The following is a 12,945-nucleotide window of genomic DNA, read 5'->3' on the forward strand; positions in this document are numbered from 1 at the left end:
ACTTTGGCCTATCCTCATTCGGTTAGCTAATGTGAAAAATGCACCCATTCTGCCAATTGGAATTTTTCTTGGGAAATCAAAACCCACCTGCTGTGACGAATTTTTAAGCAAATTTACTTCTGAGTTAGAGGAATTAATGCAAAACGGACTCGAGATAGGCAAAAAACAACTTAAAATAAGTGTAAGGGCTATTGTGTGTGATGCCAGGGCTTTTGTCAGTGGTACTCCTGGACATACATCTTCACATGGATGTTCAAAGTGTACCCAAGTAGGAAGAAAGATAAATGGCACATTAACATATCAAATTGAATGCGGAGATTTAATAACAGACGACGATTTCAAAATCAGAAAGTACCCTACACATCATTCCCAAAAATACTTGGCAAAGCAGTCCGCATTTGAAAAATTAAACATCAGAATGGTTACCCAAATTCCCTTGGACTGTATGCATTTAATTGATTTGGGAGTCATGCGAAAATTTCTTGTAAGGTTAGTGACCAATAAAATTGGTAATAAAATTGCAAAACCCAACTTATTAAATATATCAGAAAAACTTATTTCCTTACGTAAAAATATACCCAGAGAGTTTGCAAGGAAGCCCAGAGCTTTAAATGAACTATTAAAGTGGAAAGCTACAGAATTTCGACAATTCTTACTATACACAGGAATTTTTGTTTTAAAAAATGAACTCACTGAAGAACAATATTATGTTTTCCTTCTTTTACATTGTGCATTACATTTTACATAGGCTGCTGTGCTACCCAAAGCTACGAGAATCAAATATAGACACCTCCCAGCACATTTTAAATGATTTTGTAGAAAATTTTCCCCTTATTTTTGGTGAGAGTACTGTATCGTACAATATTCACAGTTTATTGCATGTAAAAGAAACTATCAAACAAGTGGGAGATCCAGTAGAGGGCTCCTCATACGCTTTCGAAAACTATTTACAGCTGTTGAAGAGATACGTCAGAAAGCCATCAAGTATATTGGAACAAATATATAGAAAAATAGACGAAAAAAGTTTCACGATTTCCTCACTTGACTCACTTTCCTCAAATGAAAAAAAGTAATACTATTTAAGGGATGCGTCTTAACAGAAAAGACACCTAACAACTACTGCTATATAGAAGGAAGTATACCTGTAGTTATTCTATCAATTTCAGACGATTTTGATAGATCCATTATAGGACGACGACTGACAAATTTAAGGAGCTATTATACTGAGCCCATGCTTTCATCCAGCCTAGGAATCTATTTATCGGACACAGAACCTTCTTCTACGGAAGAAATATTTTCATTAAGACAAATTGAATACAAGGCTATCGTTATTCCATATTTAAGTGATCTTATAGTAATGCCAATGCTACATCACGTAAAAAATTAAGTTGCTTTGTTTTATCCTATAAACATTGAACTCTAAAACTTTACTACAATTTAAAAAGGAGGTTTTTAGTCCGTAGGCACGCAAAGCCCTCGTGCTAAGCGTGAATCGGACATGCCCCACACGACGGCGAGAGAGGCATCTTTTGAAGATTTTCCTACCTTGTTTCGTAAAAAAAACAAAAATGTAGAGAGTTCTCTCTGATTCCTTATTAAATTTTAGCAGAAAAAAAATTGAAAATATGTCGGAAAGTCCTGAGCGGTAAGTGTTAAAATATACTTACAAATAATTGTAGCACCCCAAAATTGTTACAATTTTCATTTTAGAGAACAAGTCCTATTGCAACTGTGGTGATGTGACTGCTTCTATGGAGCGCCTTGAGGCATCGGTCACAGCTTCTATGGAGCGCCTTGAGGCATCGGTCACAGCTTCTATGGAGCGCCTTGAGGCATAATTTACAGCTACTGTGGAGCGCTTTGAGGCATCCATGGGTGGCCTTTCTGCTGATGTGTGCTCTTTACGGGGTATGACTTGTATGAAAAAATATTTTAATTGAATTAATCTGTATATTTGTTTTTAGCTGACCATAATATAACTCAAAGGCAAATGCAAGTGTTGGTCGAAGCCGTCGCAGAGCAAGCCGGCAACCTAAAAGGTCTGGTGAGGCAGCATGGAAAACTATGTTACAATCTTTCCCGGTACTATCTGTCCTGGGACTGGTACAGATGGACAAAGATATAAACAGCAAACAAACAAAATTTTGTTTATTCTAATTGTATTTTTACAGATTGAAGCAATAAAAACTATTATCCTGCCGAACGGTATTTTAAAGAATTGTAAAAATATTCTTTCTAATGCCGTTGTGTTAGCCTATAACGTGGATGGAGTCCAAGGCAAGTCGGCGCTGAAAAATCATAAGAATTTTTATGGAGTGTTGCTTGGTATGCATATCTGTTTGTCCTTCTAAGTTAAATTTTCCTGCCTATTAATATGTATTTGAATTTTATATTTATAGATGCTATAGCTGTAGATGCAGGGACTGGATCAGCAGAAATACAGCTAAGAAAAGCTCTTCAACTGCAAAAAAAAAAAGACATTTCAAAATTGCAAAGCCAACGGCAACAACTGAAAGTACTGAAATTTAAAAACAAAGAAATTAAAAAAATTAAATTTTTGAAATTGTTAACTGCACGAGTTTTTATAATTTTGGGTATGGGTACCCATTTCACTACCCCTTGGGGCCCCCCCCCCCAGATGAGTACCCATTTCACTACCTACCAGATGAGTACCCATTTCACTACCTACCAGATGGGTACCCATTTCACTACCCCTTAGATGGGTACCCAAATCACTACCCTCAGATGGGTACCCATTTCACTAGTTCGGTGGTAAACGATGTGGCGTCACTGGTCCCCATGCCCTAGGCTTTTGCGGGTAAAAGTGGAAATGAAGAATAGCATTGTTTAGGGTTTGTCCAGTTGGTAGTGGTGGTCTGTTAGGGACGGGTCATATCACCACCTCCGAACTAGTGCCCAGTACTACAGGGCTGGTACACAGAACAAACTGTGTATGCATACAAGAATTCGTTTCCTATGCTGAGGGCAATTACCCTACTGCCAGAAGCAGTCACCTCATGAAAAAATTCATATGAAAAATTGTTCGACGTCGACTTCGCTGCCGTTGACGACGTCGACGTCAGCAGAGAATTTTTCCAAGCTCCACTGCTCCTAACCGAAACGGATGTGTAAGAAAGAGAAGCAGATATCCATAGATTTCCCTCTCCCTCTTACTCACTCTTCTACTCTCGCCCCTTCTCACTCTTTGTTCTCACTGTTCCATTATGCCAGAGTCAAAAGCATATTTTTCGTGAAAAAGAAGTACCGAAAAATATTTAATGGCGCACCTACTTTTTTATACTCTTAAACTTTGAGCGCAATTATTTACTTCAATTATTTATATCAATAGCCTTATTATTATTATTTGGTAGCCTAATAAAAAGTACATTGTTATTAAAGTCTATTATATAATAATAGTAGCGATATCATTTAAGCAAACTAATTTTATATATAGGTACTACCATAATTTAATCTTATTGTTACCATGATTAAATAATAGACTTATATAACTATGAAAAAATTAGTTTACTAAATTCTATTTATTTATGTCCATATTATTTCGCTGGTCAAGGAAAAAAGTAACTTATAGTCGGATATGTATCACAATCGAAAGGGTACGCGTAAAAAAGGAGATGAAAATGACACGCGTCAAGAGGAGATGAAACAAAAGAAACAGTAGCAAAGCGGTAAGGAAAGACAATTAGTTTTTCGTTGCGTCTGGCTGGGGTGTTTTGTCTCCGTCTGAGTTTCAAAAAAAGTGTTTTATTTCCAGGTTTTACGATTAACTAATTCAGGTAAGTGAACTAAGTGATAACAGTGCGCTTTAAGTTTAAGTGTTACTTGGTTTTTAATAAAATCTAAAATGCAGAAAGCAGAATGCAACACAAAATACGTCTAGAACATTCTAGAAATGTGTTCGGCGAGTGCGTCGCACAAAGGAGCCTCAGCGGAAGGGGGGTGACAAAAGTCAAAGAATTTTATGAGCGCTTTGGATAAAATGAATAAACTCATTTATATTTTCCAGAGCTTTCGAAAATGTAATTTTCAAAATATTCGGTATTCATGTTTAAGAGATATGAGCAATCAAAGTTGAAAATTTTTTCCGTTTCATAGAAAGTTCTAGAGAAAAATTTTGACTTGTAACTTTTAGGGGTTGCTACCACGAATAGAAAATACAATATTTTGTTATATATAATTTTAAAATTCGTCGCTTTTTTTTAAGTAATATTGAAACTTAGACACTAGTTCATTTTAATAATAATAATAAGCTGAGGTAATATATATATTTGGTTATGCAATCTATTTGCTGGCAAAAATTGATTAATAAAAAAAAAAAATTTTCAATTTTCTTGATTTAAACTTTTTAGTCTCGGTAGCAACCTCTAAACATTTTTTTAAAATAAAAATAAAAACATTAATATAATAATTTAACCCAAGATAAAAAAATTAAAGGTTTTTCCGTTTAAATTAAAAAAAACATTGGCTCAACCTAATACCCTATTTTGCCTGTTTTTCGTTTGTCTTTTCCTAGTGAAACCCAAGTAACTGAAGTAACTTTAAACTTATTTATATTATTTAATATTAAAAAATTAATTTTTTAATTTACAGGTTTCGATAGGAAATATTTATATAGGCAAAAGTACCAAAATGGTTGGTCCTCGTCAGATTCGTAGACTAGTTAAAAGGGAAAGGGATCAACTAGGGGAAAGGTTGAGGTCAGTCGAAGGCAGTCAGAATAGTGTAATAATAATTAATTAATTCATTATAAAATAATTCATTAATATATATATTTTCATATTTCAGAAGAGATGCAGCTCCTCCGGGACCAGAACCGTCTATTGATGGAAAAAAATGTTATGGCGGATAAACTAGCCGAAGTTGCTGCTCTCGTTAAAGTCCAGGTGAAGGCAGAGCAGGTGGTCCCAGGGAGCATATCGTTCCCAGTGAAATCAGAGGAGGAGCTCGATATGTTCGAGGAGCACATGACCCCTCAGCTAAAAGATGTTTACGTAAGTACGGAACAAGGAGGGAAGCTACATGCGCCATACAAATTACAATATTACTTTATCTTAAACGATTTAAAGCTATTTACATGATTTTGTATATATTTACAGATCAAACAAGTTTGGAAGCTGCTAGAAAAGGACTGAAAAACTACAACCTCGACGGGACTTGCGGTAAAAAAAAGGTTTCAGATCCCGGGCTGGGCTCTATTCGGTTCTAACGGGTAAGACGAAATAAAAGTTAAGAATGTCTAACAATTCATTAATTCGTTTTAATAAAAAGAAATAAAACGTATTTAAAATATAAAAATTATTTTTTTTTTTAATTTCAGGAGTGTTGTGTGTTTGTGTGTGTGTTTTGGTATGCATACGGTACATAAACCGTCTAAAAATTTGTCGTCGCAACTAGAACTTGAACCAGTTGGACTGCGGAGAGGGTTTCCTACGTCGAGCAAATGAGGGTCTGAAGACACGGCGACAGCCTCTGTTGATTGCAGTTGTAGAGAATGAGTGAACAGGCAGTGATGGTACTGTTTCTGATACTGATTTTATTCAACAAACTTAATTTCTATTTATAGGTAACAAAAGGTACAGAAAGTGCTGAGTCTAGTAAGAATATGGTAAAAGGGAATTGGAATTAATATTGAATTAATTTGGATTTAATATGATATTGTGTTATTGGGCAATTGTGATAGTCAGCAATTGCACCAGTGTTTTTGCCCTCTGACGAGCGATCGCATCGTTGGCAGAAATTGCTGCAGAAGCGGTTATTGTTGACTCAGCTACAATGCCTTGTCGTTTGTTATTATGTCTCCCGTTACATGGGTCGGCCTGACTTATTCGATAAGTGTATATTATGTAATATTAATTACTGCATAAATATGCGACTGAACAAGGAGCCTTGCGGATGCATAATCCGATCGAGTCGGTGGATAGTGCCATCAGGAAGGCCGTTTTAAATATAAAAAAATAATATAATTGAAAAAAATGCAAGAAAAGCACTTTAAAATAAAAAATTTTAGTTGTATTTAAATGATGTTGTTTAAGGAGCTTGTACGGAGCTTTAGAATTTAAATTAACCGTGAAATTTTTTAATATTCATGAGAAATGTCGCGTGTGATTTCATATAGGACATTTTCGGAAGTGTCTCAAGTGAAATCACTCGTGGCTAATAAGTATAAGCCACCGGTGAAATCACTAGAAAGTTCAGTGACAATTTCATATGAAGTTTCACGAGTGACAAAAGCGGACATGTCCATACAAATTTCATCTGGAGTTTCACCAGTGAGTCACCCAAGAAAATCCATACTTTGCTCTCGGAACCAATTCTTTACTACTCGAGAGGCGTGCTTCGGGTCATTATCCTGCTGGAACTTCCATAGAAGTGGCATATTATCCTCGGCATATGGTAGCATCACCGTCTCCAATAGATCTTTACATACGAATCTGTCCATTATTCCGTCAATACGATGAATCGGACCAACACCATACCATGAAAAGCATCCTCATACCATTAGGCTACCACCTCCATGTTTCACAGTTTTACATGTGTATCTGGAATCAAATTCTTTGCCTTTCGGACGACGAACATTCCTTTTGGCATCATTTCCAAATAAATTTACCTTGGTTTCGTCACTCCAGAGGATATTACGCCATTTTTTATCACCCTCCGGTCCGCACCAGTTTCTACGATCTAGTGCAAATTTTTTCCTCATCTGTAAATTTGCCGAACGAAGTAAAGGAACCCTGTGAGCAATTCTACCTGGTAGGTTTGCTTTTGCCAATCGTCGCCGAACGGTCCGTGATGACACAACATTCCCAATTTCGTTGGAAATCGTCCTGGAAGACTTGAACGGGTCGCGTTTAACCATACGATCGTCGGTCTTAGGTGATGATTTTCTAGGTGCTCCCCGAGTTTCACCTATTTTTTCCGGTTTTAAGGCATTGGTTACGAGTGAGTCACCAGTGGCAGAGGACATGCCATGAGTGATTCACCGAATGAATCACGAGTGAAAAGTGACTTTTGGAACTGCAGGGTACTAAAACAAATGGGCTCCGTGGGCAATGGGCCTGGGCATCGCTGATGTAGGACCTACATTCATATGTAGATATGTATCTGCAAATATGTATGTATGTATGTACATACATACATATATATACGTATGCATGTATATAAATATGTATGTTCATTGGTTTTAATAATATTTATATGTACATAATTTGTTCAACTTTTTGCCTTGGTTAATGTGTTTTTGGTCTTGCTGTTGGCAAAAGAGGCAGGTTGATTTGATAATGTGAGAGGGGGATTGTTTTAAGGCATCAACAGCAGATAAGGAGAGGGAGGGGTACGGCTGATGCACACATACATGTATGTTCATAGGCTTTAATAAAAACTTATGCATATGTAACTCATTTAACTTATTGCCGTGGTTGGTGGGCGGGCGGTCGATGGTTGTTGTCTTTTTTAAAACACGTGATATCGCAAGGCATGCTCTTTCTCTCTCTCTCTTTCTGTCTCCCATTTTCTGCCTGGTTGTTGCAAAAGGGACAAACTGATTTGTTTATGTGGGAGGAGATTGTTTTAAGTCATAGAATCTAATACATCAACAAGCAGACTACGCTTCTTGGTCACAATATCTAACCGAGATGGAGTGCGCCTCCCAGCAGCTAGTGTAGGGTTTGCGGTTTAATTGCGTGGGATTAATATTAATCATTATGGGTAAAGGAGCAGTGCAGGGGTAAAGCAGACCGTGCACTACACGCTGAAGAGTGTGTGAGTGAGAATGAGTAAGCGCATGGGGTAGGTTAGGTATGGAAAACAATTTATTTTTTCTGGCTATAATAATGATCCGATCTGATCCAGATCCGGCATTCTGATAGATATAGCCATTCTCTACGATTCTGCGTTTTTATTAGTTTTTTAGTATCTTCAAAATTGTGGCTGCCACAGATTTTCTTCCTTGGTGGGGGCGGAACATCTAACATGTAGATTATACATGTACCATTTAGATTCTACATCTCCTCCGCTAGGGTTGCTCGCGCACTGAACGCGACAGAGTGTGCGAGCGAGAAAGAGAATGAGTAGCGTGTCGTTGGCAGGAGGGGGCAGGGGAAGCGACTGAAAATTAATTTCTTCATTCTGGCTATAATTATGATCCGATCTGATTCAGATTCGGCAGTCTGGTAGATATGGGCATTCTCTACGATAATGCGTTTAGTTTTATCGTATCTTTAAAAATGTGCCTGACACAGATTTTCGTCCTTTGTGGGGGCGGAAGGGGGCGGGGCGAAATTTTGAAATAAACTTGTAGCAGTGGGATATCACATGAGTCTGGAAACCAAATTTGGTTCCTCTAGCTTTTATAGTCTCTGAGATCCAGGCGGACAGACAGACAGACAGACAGACGGACAGACAGACATGGCTATATCGACTCGGCTATTGATGCTGATCAAGAATATATAGACTTTATGGGGTCGGAAACGTTTCCTTCTCTGCGTTACACACATCCACTTTTACCACAAATCTAATATACCCCTTAACTCTTTTTTGAGTACGGGTATAATTACCGTTTGCGGCATTCGCGGATCGCTGTATATGTATGTACATGTGTATGTGTATACATGTGTAGAACACAACCAGAGGAGATCAACTCAGAGCAGTGAGCAGTCAACCGAAAACAAATGCGAAGAGAAACGAAGGGTTCTGCTCAGAGAGGAAAACACGGTCAACAGTTATTTGCGAACTCTGCCTAAAAGAGAATTGAAGTACAAGCCCCGCGCGCCCGTACCAATCATTTTGTTCCTCTTTTAACATCTTGGTTTTGCAGTCTTTGCTTTTACCGAATATGTACATACATGTATGTATGTATGCAACATTTGAGTAGCAAGAAAGCGTAGCTGAAACAGAAGGGATAATAGAAAGAACAAAATAAAAGAGACGAGACGAGAGATGTGTGTACAAAATGTTTTTATTTTGTTTTATGTGTACATTTTGTCGAAGTTAAACTGGGCTTTCCCAGCGAAGGCGCTTCTCAAAATATTCTATTATGAGTTGGGGGCAGAATTCTCTAGCTTCTTCGGATGTCACCAGGTCAGCTTCTTTGTCGTCCAATCCCTTCCACTTTATTATGTAAATGGGGTGGCGGTCACCCGTGTGGGCGATTCCCAAAATCTTATCGGGATCCAGGCCTCGAGCGAATCCGACCAGCGGTGGGGTTTTTCTATTCGCCTCAGACGTCTCTGCATTCACCTCAGGCGCCTGCTCCATAGAACCCATGCTTGTAGCGCTATGACAAAAGCTTAATGCTTGCACGGGATAGCGATGTGAGTATCTGTTATTTCTAGGGGTGGCAAAATGTTTCGATATTTTTGTTTGTCAATTTCAATTGTTTTATGCCGTCGATCTATCAGGGATGATATTCGTATGGAAACTATAATGAAATTCGTTCGACCGCAAATTTAGCTGCAGGTGTTTCGCTGACCCGTGCTCAGTTCGGAAAATAGACAAGCCGATAGACAGTAGAAAAGCAAACGATGGTATTTTCCCATCTCGAGCGGAATATAAAATTATTCCAACTTTCGTCGTTCAAAGTAGCCTTTTTACACTGCCGCATCATGGTAGAAGGTGCGGAAAATGATGCGAGGCGCTTACACCAAAGCCGCATCTTTTGTCGCATAATTTTTTAGCTTTGTTTTAATTGTTTGATGCGACATCGATCGATACCCCCCATCGATATCCCGAATAATTTCAGTATTTTGTGAAAATACTAGACAGAATACGGCCACACTTGCCAATATTGCGCCGCATCATTGTCTTGCTGAGCGTTTTTTGGCTCCACAGGGCTCTAATGGGCATCATTGTCGCATATTCCATTTAACGGAAAAATCATATGATGCGCCAAGTGTAAAAACGCTTAAAGACACACACACATACAAATGGAAGGAAATAAGTACAAGCCAGCTACTAAAGTGCAATAATTAATACAAATTAAATCGAATTAAGGCAGTCGAATTTATTTATTTTATTTTTATTTATTAATTTTATACCCGGACTCATTTTAATCATTTAAAAGGAGATAAAAACTATGTTGATTGCATGATCGGATTGAACCAATATTGCGATGTTCATTGTCGACCTCCAGCTCCACATCGGCCACAAAGACATTTCTGCTTCCATTGATGCAAATATTTAATTTTTAACAGATTTCTGTTTGTAAACAAACACAAAATAGTGTTCGTTATTTGCACTACACACTGTACACACACATTGTTCTCGCATATGCCCACGCACGGCAGCTGCCGTTCTTCTTCTTCGTTCCTGCCCTTTTCTCGCGCTCTAGCTAACGTTCGTTCTCAGCTTAGCAGCAGCCCCAAGCCCCCAAGCTGCTCTAACGCTCTCTTTCTGTAGCTTTTTCGCTCTCTTCTAAGATGCTCTGCATAGAGCACGGGGCCTGCAGTTAGCTGATAGTCATAATCGTACATACTTTATATGTACACACATAACTACATACATATGTACTTTTTCCAATAAATTGTATGTATATTCTATCGAAACTGCTCGGCCTTTTTATTCAATTCCACAGCTATTAAAAAATATCTGATTAGCTTAAAAATAATAATAAAAACCAGAGAGAAAAACGAGAAGGAACGTGTGAGTCGCTTCTGGGGACGCGACTCTCCTTAAACCCATACTCAGTCAGTATATACATTTTTAAAATTATAATTTTTTTGAATTTTAAAAAAAAAAAAAAATTTACATTTCTTTGCTACATCTGTTATCTACATCTACATATACTATGTATATTCTACATCTAACATTTATATTATACATGTTCCATTTAGATTCTAAATCTCCTCCGCCGCGCACTGAACGCGGCAGAGTGTGCGAGCGAGAAGGAAAATGAGTTGCGTTGTCGTTGGAAGGAGGGGGCAGGGGAAGCAACTGAAAATTAATTTTTCATTCTGGCTATAATTATGATCCGATCTGATTCAGATTCGGCAGTCTGGTAGATATGGTCATTATCTACGATACTGCGTTTAGTTTTATCGTATTTTTAAAAATGTGCCTGCCACAGATTTTCGTTCTTTGTGTGGGCGGAAGGGGGCGGGGCGAAATTTTGAAATACACTTGTAGCAGTGGGATATCACATGAGTCTGGAAACCAAATTTGGTTGCCCTAGCTCTTAGCTCTAAGCGCTCAAGAAGACGGACAGACAGACAGAAGGACAGACAGACAAGGCTATATTGTAACGTTTCACGAACACAAATATACAAATTATGCCAGGCTAGTTGTTGGTCAGTGAGGGGAAGCGCACGCTTAAGGTTTCCGGCTTCTGCTCGTCGGATATTGGGGTGATGGTCTTGCCCCCCCTCATGCTGGTGGCCTATACTCATTCTACCAAAAATGAAATAGCGTGCTACGACGAAAACTTAACCGGGAGATACTACCTATCCCGAATAGAAAAAGCTAGGGTCTGTGCTGCGAAGAGTTTCGTCTCCGTCTCTGGTCGCCTTCAATGAGACTGTCTCGCCCGCCCTACCCTTGGCCATTCCAAGCCGCCTTCATTGAATATGGAATGGCCCCTTCTGCCTAGGGACGCCTACATGGGGAGAGTGCTAGCTAAGGCAAACAAAAAAACGAATTACAACATTATAAAATATATTCTAAATTCTATAAAAATGAACCTACTAACATACTTAAGCTACGAAATGCACAAGAAATAAATAATATTAAATGGACAAAAATGAATGCAAATAAATAAATAAGAACAAATGATAAATAAATATGAATAAATACGAATAAATGATCAAACTGCAGATCGTTGTTAGGACAATTTTCCAGACATGCGATCATTGGCTTGCAAAAAGTATTACGCGTAAACTTTGATGGCAGAGGATGGGCTAGCGCATGATTAATCAGGTCCGCGAATAAATATATTTCTGCTGGTTTCGGTCTGTTGTTATAAAATGCAGCCTTATGTGGCCATAACAGCACTCACCCTTGTCAGGAATCCATCGAATAAAGCGCTTTCACCGACGTATTGCTTAACGGAGTGAGGGGAGAGAGAGAAAATATCGAGATGGAAGGAAAATATACTAAGCGCGCACTCCCTGACCTCTCGCTCTCATCGCTTACTGCAAAAACACTCTAATCTTGCTGGGACACCAACAAAAACGTTAAAGCTTAAAACTATTTTTTTCTTTTGAACTAAACGTTGCAAAAATCACAAAAAACAAAATTAATCACAAAAAAAATGAAATTCTCTTGGGCATCTGGTATGCCTCTGGCCACCCGCCGTCCGGATCCACACGGGGGTCTCTCGCGATTCCTTTGCGGATTCCCTCGCTCCCAATAGCGCAGGGTCGCCGACGCAGCTGTCTCTCTGCAAGGTTCACGGGCACTAACCAGCCATCCGCTGAGCACTAGCTCTGCCTGCTAGAACTTCGGCTAATCTTCCCTCTTTCCCTTTCCCCCTACGCTGCTACTTGCGAGCGCTGCTGGTATTTGGCGTATAGGGAGGCACAAGGGAGACAAAAAAATGGGCTCGTCCGAGCTCTGCGCGTGTCAACTGCCGCCTATATGGGTGATGGAGCGGGACTCCTCTGCTGATCTTCTCCTGGACACGGGAGCGATCCTCCAATCCAGTGTCCAACTGAGGGCACCTCTTTGCGGCGTCGCCTGTGCCCAGCGACAGCTAACGAGCGCCAAGATCTGCACGAAGCGATGGAATTAGGCGTTGCCGCCCTCAAACTTTGACTATCCATGCTCACCAATTCAACGCCTCTTCGCCAAATAAATCTTTTCCTTCTGGACTTTTTCACCGTCACGGCGCACTTTACTTGTGCGTATACGCGTATTATAAAATTAAGGGAGTTTTTCCACTCCGCACAACTGCACTGACTGGGGGAACCAAAAGCGAAAGACCGAGCTAGACGCTTCCGT

General features: G+C 39.1%; 1 long non-coding RNA gene across 2 annotated transcripts; it reads left to right on the forward strand.

The window, feature by feature from the left end:
- Positions 1 to 1,585: 1,585 nt before the first annotated feature.
- LOC111081294 lies at positions 1,586 to 2,319 on the forward strand. 2 transcript variants are annotated; one of them, XR_005968169.1, is made up of 4 exons: positions 1,586 to 1,645; positions 1,711 to 1,908; positions 1,965 to 2,039; positions 2,172 to 2,319. It is a non-coding gene; the product is annotated as an uncharacterized LOC111081294 (long non-coding RNA). The 2 variants fall into 2 exon arrangements; XR_005968168.1 differs by having other exon boundaries at positions 1,965 to 2,319.
- The last annotated feature ends 10,626 nt before the right edge of the window (positions 2,320 to 12,945 follow it).

This window comes from Drosophila obscura, unplaced genomic scaffold, assembly GCF_018151105.1.
Source record: "Drosophila obscura isolate BZ-5 IFL unplaced genomic scaffold, ASM1815110v1 contig_39, whole genome shotgun sequence".
Taxonomy (NCBI): Eukaryota; Metazoa; Arthropoda; class Insecta; order Diptera; family Drosophilidae; genus Drosophila; species Drosophila obscura.